The sequence below is a fragment of the Arachis hypogaea genome, chromosome 1 (assembly GCF_003086295.3).
Source record: "Arachis hypogaea cultivar Tifrunner chromosome 1, arahy.Tifrunner.gnm2.J5K5, whole genome shotgun sequence".
NCBI classification, from domain to species: Eukaryota; Viridiplantae; Streptophyta; class Magnoliopsida; order Fabales; family Fabaceae; genus Arachis; species Arachis hypogaea.
Genome location: NC_092036.1, coordinates 41,528,189 through 41,537,371, shown reverse-complemented (window position 1 = coordinate 41,537,371; position 9,183 = coordinate 41,528,189). Strand labels below are relative to the sequence as shown.

The window sequence follows — 9,183 nt, the reverse complement described above, 5'->3', positions numbered from 1 at the left end:
AGCTCCGGTGGAGAATAAGGAGTGGGATTTTGTATTGGAACAATTAGAGGAAGCCATGATTGTTGAAAAAGAGGAAGAAGTGGTTGAAGACTTAGGAGATGCAGAACCACCATGGGAGACTCAAGAACCTCCGTCCAAAAAACTTGAATTTGATGTTGAGGAGGGTGTACAACCTCCAAGGCATATCATAGTTGAAGGACTTAAGGAGTTTGATCCAGAGGAAGATGCCATCATTGATGAATTCTTATCCAAAATGGAATCCTCTCCCATGGAATATGAAGTTGAAGTTATCGAAGACAACTCCTCATCAATTGACATTGGTAACCTTGTTGAAGACTCTTACAATGAATGTGAAGCTAATGTTGAAGTAGATTTCACACAACCTCCAAAGTTTGACTTGATTGATGGTACACAAAATCGTGATCTCACACACTTTCTTCAAATGGTTATGGGGTGTTGATAATTGAAAGAAGATAAAACATAAAATAGGATAGAGATACTTATGTAATTCATTGGTAAGAATTTCAGATAAGCATATGGAGATGCTTTGTTCCTTTTGAATCCCTGCTTTCCTACTGCTTTCATCCAGTCATGCGTACTCCTTTCCATGGCAAGCTGTATATTGGGGGATCACTGTTGTCAATGGCTACCGTCTGTCCTCTCAGTGAAAATGGTCCGGCTACGGGTTACGTAGGGCGAATCATCTGTCGGTTCTCACTTGTGTTGGAATAAGATCCAATGATCCTTTTGCGCACTGTCACTACGCCCAGCACTCGTGAGTTTGAAGCTCGTCACAGTCATCCCATCCCAAATCCTACTCGGAATACCACAGACAAGGTTTAGACTTCTCAGAATGCTACCAATTGATTCTAGCTTATACCACGAAGACTTTGATCTCATGGAATGGAAGGCTCTGTTGTCAGGAGAGGCAACCATGCGTCGTGAACCAGGAGGCCAAGAGATACACACTCAAGCTCTCACAGATAGAACGGAAGTGGTTGTCAGGCACACGTTCATAAGGGAGGATGATGATAAGTATCACGGATCATCAAATCCATCAGGTTGAAGTACGAGTGAATATCTTAGAACAAGAATAAGCATGAATTGAATAGAAAGACAATAGTACTTTGCATTAATTCATGAGGAACAGCAGAGCTCCATACCTTAATCTATGAGGTGTAGAAACTCTACCGTTGAAAATACATAAGTGACGAAGGTCCAGGCATGGCGGAATGGCCAGCCCCCTAAGCGTGATCAAGAGATCAACAGTGATACAAAGATAATCTCAAAAAAGATCTCAAGATGTCCCCCCCCCGTTTTAATACAATGGTAAGAGGTCCTATTTATAATGAACTAGTAACCTAGGGTTTACTGAAATAAGTAAATGATGCAGAAATCCACTTCCGGGGCCCACTTGGTATGTGCTTGGGCTGAGAATTGAAGCTTTCACGTGCATAGGCTTTTCTTGGAGTTAAACACCATCTCTGGTGCCAGTTTGGGCGTTTAACTCCAGCTTTTATGCCAGTTCTGGCGTTTAACGCCAGAAAAAGATAGAAAGTGGCGTTAAAACGCCAGTTTGCGTTATCAAAACCCGGGCAAAGTATGGACTATTATATATTGCTGGAAAGCACAAAATGTCTACTTTCGAACGCAATTGAGAACCTACCAATTGGGCTTCTGTAGCTCCTGAAAATCTATTTCGAGTGCAGAGAGGTCAGAATCCAACAGCATCTGTAGTCCTTTTTAAGCCTCTGAATCAGATTTTTGCTCAGGTCCCTCAATTTCAGCCAGAAAATACCTGAAATCACAAAAAAATACACAAACTCATAGTAAAGTCCAAAAATGTGATTTTTGCATAAAAGCTAATAATTATATACTAAAATCTAACTAAATCATACTAAAAACTACTTAAAAATAATGCCAAAAAACATATAAATTATCCGCTCATCACAACACCAAACTTAAATTGTTTCTTGTCCCCAAGAAACTAAAAACAAAATAGGATAAAAAGAAGAGAATATACAGTGAATTCCAAAATATTAATGAAGCTTTGCTCTTAGATGAGCGGGACTAGTAGCTTTTTGATTCTGAATAGTTTTGGCATCTCACTTTATCCTTTGAAGTTCAGAATGATTGGCATCTCTAGGAATTAAGAATTAAGATAGTGTTATTGATTATCCTAGTTCAGTATGTTGATTCTTGAACACAGCTACTTTATGAGTCTTGGCCCTGACCCTAAGCAATTTGTTTTCCAGTATTACCACCGGATACATAAATGCCACAGACACATAACTGGGTGAACTTTTTCAGATTGTGACTCAGCCTTGCTAAAGTCCCCAGTTAGAGGTGTCCATAGTTCTTAAGCACACTCTTTCTGCTTTGGATCACAACTTTAACCACTCAGTCTCAAGCTTTTCACTTGGACCTTCATGACACAAGCACATGGTTAGGGACAGCTTGATTTAGCCGCTTAGGCCAGGATTTTATTCCTTTGGGCCCTCCTATCCATTAATGCTCAAAGCCTTGGACCCCTTTTACCCTTTCCTTTTGGTTTAAAGGACTATTGGCATTTTCTGCTTGCTTTTTCTTTTTCGCCATTTTTTATTGCAAGCTTTGTTATTCACTTCTTTTTCTTGCTTCAAGAATCAATTTTATGAATTTTCAGATTATCAATAACATTTCTCTTTTTCATCATTCTTTCAAGAGCTAATAATTTTAACATTCATAAACTTCACTATCAAAATTATGCACTGTTCAAGCATTCATTCATAAAACAAAAATTATTGCCACCATATCAAAATAATCAAACTAATTTCAAGATAAATTTCGAAATTCAAGTACTTCTTGTTCTTTTGTAATTAGGCACATTTTTCATTTAAGAAAGGTGAAGGATTCATAGGATATTCATAGCCTTAAGACATAGATACTAGACACTAATGATTATGTAATGAAGACACAAACATAGATAACACATAAAGCATAAAAATCGAAAAACTGAAAGATAAGAACAAAGAAATCAAAGAACGGGTCCACCATAGTGATAGTAGCTAGTTCTTCCTCTTGAAGATCCAATGGAACGCTTGAGCTCCTATATGTCTCTTCCTTGCCTTTGTTACTCTTCCCTCATGGCTATTTGACCCTCTTGGCGCTCCATCCTTAGTTGCTCCATATTGTAACTCAAATCTCCCAAAGAGGTGTTGAGTTGCTCCCAATAGTTGTGTGGAGGAAAATGCATCCCTTGAGGCATCTCAGGGATTTCTTGATGAGGCACTTCCTCATGCTATTGTTGCGGTCTGATGAGCGGATAATTTATACGCTTTTTGGCATTGTTTTTAGATAGTTTTTAGTAGGATGTAGCTACTTTTTAGTATATTTTTATTAGTTTTTAAGCAAAATTCACATTTCCGGACTTTACTATGAGTTTGTGTGTTTTTCTGTGATTTCAGGTATTTTCTAGCTGAAAATGAGGGACCTGAGCAAAAATATGATTCAGAGGCTGAAAAAGGACTGCTAATGCTGTTGGAATCTGACCTCCTTGCACTCGAAATGAAATTTTTGGAGCTACAGAAACCCAAATAGTGCGCTCTTAATTGCGTTGGAAAGTAGACATTCCGGGCTTTCCAGAAGTATATAATAGTCCATACTTTGCTCGAGTTTTGATGACGCAAACTGGCGTTCAAACGCCAATTTCCTACCCTATTCTGGCGTTAAACGCCAGAAACGGGATAGAAGCTGTAGTTAAATGCCCAAACTGACATAAAAACTGGCGTTTAACTCCACAAAAAGTCTCTACACATGAAAGCTTCGATGCTCAGCCTAAGCACACACCAAGTGGGCCCGGAAGTGGATTTCTACATCATCTAGTCTTTTCTGTAATCCTAGTAACTAGTTTTAGTATAAATAAGACGTTTTACTATTGTATTCACATCTTTGGACGTTTAGTCCTTAGACCTAGATCTTTGATCAGTTTTATGCTATCTTAGACTTGGAGGCTGGCCATTCGGCCATGCCTAGACCTTGTTCTTATGTATTTTCAACGGTGGAGTTTCTACACACCATAGATTAAGGTGTGGGGCTCTGCTATTCCTCGAGTATTAATGCAAAGTACTATTGTTCTTTTATTCAATTCAAGCTTATTCTTATTCTAAGATATTCATTCACACACAAGAACATGATGAATGTGATGATCAAGTGACACTCATCACCATTCTCACTTATGAATGCGTGCCTGACAAACACTTTAGTTCTACATGAAAACAAGCTTGAATGCATATCTCTTAGGTTTCTAATCAATGATTCACATCGACTCCCCTCTGAAAATGGGGCATCTGAATCTGAGATTAGAATCTTCGTGGTATAGGCTAGAAACAATTGGCAGCATTCCTGAGATCTGGAAAGTTTAAACCTTGTCTTTGGTATTCTGAGTAGGACTGGGAAAGGATGACTGTGACGAGCTTCAAACTCGCGACTGTGGGGCGTAGTGATAGACGCAAAAGGATCATTGGATCTTATTCCGACATGATTGAAAACCAACAACTGATTAGCCATGTGGTAGCTGTGCCTGGTATTTTTTATCCAAGACGAGAAATCTGATAGTTGATTAGCCGTACAGAAACCGTAGAGGACCATTTTCACTGAGAGGACGGGAGGTAGCCATTGACAATGGTGATCCCCACCTTACAGCTTGTCATGGAAAGGAATATGAATGATTGAATGAAGACAGTAGGAAAGCAGAGATCCAGAAGGAATAACGCATCTCCATACGCTTATCTGAAATTCCCACCAATGAATTACATAAGTATTTCTATCTTTATTTTATGCTTATTTATCTTTTAATTTTCAAAACTCTATTACAAGATGACCATAGCTTGCTTTAAGCCGACAATCTCCATGGGATCGACCCTTACTCACGTAAGGTTTATTACTTGGATGACCTAGTGCACTTGTTGGTTAGTTGTGCGAAGTTGTGAAAAAGAGTTGAGATTACAATTGTGCGTACCAAGTTTTTGGCGCCATTGAGATCACAATTTCGTGCACCAAGGTCCATTAGTGGGCCCTCTTATTTGCTCCATCCTCTTCTTAGTGATGGACTTGTCCTCTTCAATGAGGATGTCTTCTCCTATGACAACTCCAACTAAATTGCATAGGTAACAGATGAGATGAGGAAAGGCTAACCTTGCCAAGGTGGAGGTTTTGTCAGCCACTTTGTAAAGTTCTAGAGATATGACCTCATGAACTTCTACTTCCTCTGATCTCCAATCATGATGCTATGGATCATGATAGCTTGATCTACAGTCACTTCAGATCGGTTGCTAGTAGGAATGATGGAGTGTTGGATGAATTCCAACCATCCTCTAGCCACGGGTTTAAGGTCATGCCTTCTCAATTGAACCGACTTGCCTTTGGAGTCTCTTTTCCACTAAGCTCCTTCCACACATATGTCTATGAGGACTTGGTCCAACCTTTGATCAAAGTTGACCCTTCTAGTGTAGGGGCGTGCATCTCCTTGCATCATTGGCAAGTTGAATGCCAACCTTACATTTTTCAGACTGAAATCTAAGTATTTCCCCCGAACCATTGTAAGCCAATTCTTTGGGTTCAGGTTCACACTTTGATCATGGTTTTTGGTGATCCATGCATTAGCATAGAACTATTGAACCATTAAGATTCCGCATTATTGAATGGGGTTGGTGAGAACTTCCCAACCTCTTTTTCGAATCTCATGTCGGATCTCCGGATACTCATTCCTTTTGAGCATGAAAGGGACCTCAGGGATCACCTTCTTCTTAGCCACAACTTCATAGAAGTGGTCTTGATGGACCTTTGAGATGAATCTCTCCATCTTCCATGACTCAGAGGTGGAAGCTTTTGCCTTCTCTTTCCTCTTTCTAGAGGTTTCTCTGGCCTTAGGTGCCATAAATGGTTATGGAAACACAAAAAGCAATGATTTTTTCCACACCAAACTTAAAAGGTTTGCTCATCCTTGAGTAAAAGACGAAAGAATGACGAAGAAGAAGAGGAAATGGAGGAGATGGAGAGTTGTGAGTGGTTCGGCCAAGGGGGAGAAGAAGTGTTTGTGATGTGTGAATTTGAAGGATGGATGAGGGGTTTATATAGGAGTGGAAAGAGAGGGTAGGGTTCATGTATTAGGGGTTGGGTTTGGGAGGAAAATGATTTGAATTTGAATGGTGAAGTGGGTGGGGTTGTTGGGGAAGAGTGGGTGGAGGTGATTGGTGAGGGGTATTTGGGGAAGGGTGTTATGGGAAATTGTGAAGAAGAGAGAGAGCGAGTTAAGGTAGGTGAGGATCCTGTGGGGTACACAGATCTTGAGGTGTCAAGGATTTCTCATCCCTGCACTGTTTTAGCGTGTAAACGCTCTTTTGAGTGCCAATCCTGGCGTTAAATGCCAGGTTGCTGCCCATTTCTGGTGTTTAACGCCAGCTTTTCTTCCCTTTCTGGCGTTTAATGCCAGCTTGGTGCCCTATTATGGCGTTAAACGCCAGTCTGGTGCCCTTTTCTGGCATTAAACACCCAGAATGGTGCCAGACTGGGCGTTTAACACCCATTCTGCTACCCTTACTGGCGTTTAAATGCCAGTAAGCTCATCCTCTAGGGTGTGCTATTTTCAATGCTATTTTTTATTTTTGCTTTTGTTTTTGTGACTCCATATGATCATCATCCTAAAGAAAACATAAAATAACATAAATAGATAAAATAAAATTGGGTTGCCTCCCAATAAGCACTTCTTTAATGTCAATAGCTTGACAGGAAGTTCTTACAGAGCTTCACAGGTGCTCAGAGCATGGTGATGGCCTCTCAACACCAAACTTAGAGTTTGAATGTGAGACTCTGTTTGACTCTGTATTGAGAGAAGCTTTTCATGCTTCTTCTCCATGTGTACAAAAGGAGATCCTTGATCCTTAAACACAAGGTAGTCCTCATTCACTTGAAGGACCAACTCTCCTCTGTCAACATCAATCACAGCTTTTGTTGTGGCAAGGAAGGGTCTGCCAAGGATGATGGATTCATCCTTATTCTTCCCAGTGTCCAAGATTATGAAGTCAGCAGGGATGTAAAGGCCCTCAACCTTCACTAAAACATCCTCTACAAGTCCATAAGCCTGTTTCATGGATTTGTTTGCCATCTCTAGTGAGATTCTTGCAGCTTGTACCTCAAGGATTCCCAGTTTCTCCATTACAGAGAGTGGCAGGAGGTTTATGCTTGACCCCAGGTCACAAAGAGCCTTCTCAAAGGTCATGGTGCCTATGGTACAGGGTATTAAGAATTTTTCAGAATCTGATTTCTTCTGAGGTAATGTCTGCCTAATCAAGTCATTCAGTTCATTGGTGAGCAAGGGGGTTCATCTTCCCAAGTCTCATTACCAAATAACTTGGCATTCAGCTTCATGATTGCTCCAAGGTACTTAGAAACTTGCTATTCAGTAATATCTTCATCCTCTTCAGAGGAAGAATACTCATCAGAGCTCATGAATGGCAGAAGTAGGTTCAATGGAACCTCTATGGTCTCTATATGAGCCTCAGATTCCCTTGGTTCCTCAAAGGAAAACTCCTTTTCGTTCAGAGGACATCCCATGAGGTTTTTCTTACTAGGAATCACGTCCTCCTCACTCTCTCCAGGTTCGGCCATGTTGGTCATGGTTATGGCCTTGCACTCTCTCTTGGGATTTTCTTCTGTATTGCTTGGGAAAGTGCTAGGAGGAGTTTCAGTAACCTTTTTACTTAGCTGACGTACTTGTGCCTCCAAATTTTTAATGGAGGATCTTGTTTCATTTATGAAACTTAGTATGATCTTAGATAGATCAGAGACTATGGTTGCTAAGCCAGAACGACTCTACTCAGAGTTCTCTGTCAGTTGCTGAGAAGATGATGAAAAAGGCTTGCTATTGCTAAACATATTTCTTCCATCATTATTGTTGTTGAAGCCTTGTTAAGGCTTCTGTTGATCCTTCCATGAAAGATTTGGATGACTTCTCCATAAAGGATTATAGGTGTTTTCATAGGGTTTTCCCATGTAATTCACCTCTTCCATTGCAGGGTTCTCAGGATCATAAGCTTCTTCCTCAGAAGATGCTTCTTTATTACTGCTGGATGCAGCTTGCAATCCAGTCAGATTCTGAGAAATCATATTAACTTGAGTCAATAATTTGTCTGAGCTAATATGGCATTTAGAGCATCAATCTCAAGAGCTCCTTTCTTCTGAGTTGTCCCATTGTTCACAGGATTTCTTTCAGAAGTGTACATGAACTGGTTATTTGCAACTATTTCAATGAGTTCTTGGGCTTCTGTAGGCATTTTTTTAGATGAATAGATCTGCCTACAGAATAGTCCAATGACATCTTGGATAACTCAGACAGACCATCATAAAAGATACCTATGATGCTCCATTCTGAAAGCATGTCAGAAGGACACATTCTTATCAATTGCTTGTATCTTTCCCAAGCTTCATAGAGGGATTCACCTTCCTTCTGTTTGAAGGTTTGAACTTCCACTCTAAGCTTACTCATCTTTTGAGGTGGAAAGAATTTAGCTAAGAAGGCATTGACCAGCTTTTCTCAAGAGTTCAGGCTGTCTCTAGGTTGTGAGTTCAATAATACTAGCTCTGTCTCTTACAGCAAAAGGGAAAAGCATAAATCTGTAGACCTCGGGATCAACTCCATTGGTCTTAACAGTGTCACAGATTTGCAAAAATTCAGCCAAGAACTGATGAGGATCTTCCAATAGAAATCCATAAAACTTGCAATTCTGTTGCATCAGAGAAACTAATTGAGACTTAAGCTCAAAGTTGTTTGCTGCAATGGCAGGAATAGAGATGCTTCTCCCATAGAAGTCAGGAGTTGGTGCAGTAAAGTCACCAAGCACCTTCCTTGCATTGTTGTTGTTGGGTTCGGCCATGGCTGTTTTGTCTGCTTTCTCTTCAACGTCCTTTCAGGTTCAGGATCAGCTTCAACAAGAATGTCTTTGTCCTTGTTCCTACTCATATGAAAGAGAAGAGAACAAAAAAGTATGGAATCCTCTATGTCACAGTATAGAGATTTCTTGAGGTGTCAGAGGAAAATAGGAATAGAGGGATGAGGTAGATAGGAAAGATTTTGAACATATAAAGAAGGATAGAGTTCGAATTGCTAATTGAGGAGAGGTGTTAGTCCTTAAATAGAAGGAGGTA

At 40.2% G+C, this 9,183-nt stretch overlaps 1 non-coding gene across 1 annotated transcript; it reads left to right on the top strand.

The window, feature by feature from the left end:
- Positions 1 to 8,410: 8,410 nt before the first annotated feature.
- LOC112716794 (small nucleolar RNA R71) lies at positions 8,411 to 8,518 on the top strand. The gene has a single exon (XR_003160471.1). It is a non-coding gene; the product is annotated as a small nucleolar RNA R71 (small nucleolar RNA).
- Positions 8,519 to 9,183: the final 665 nt, after the last annotated feature.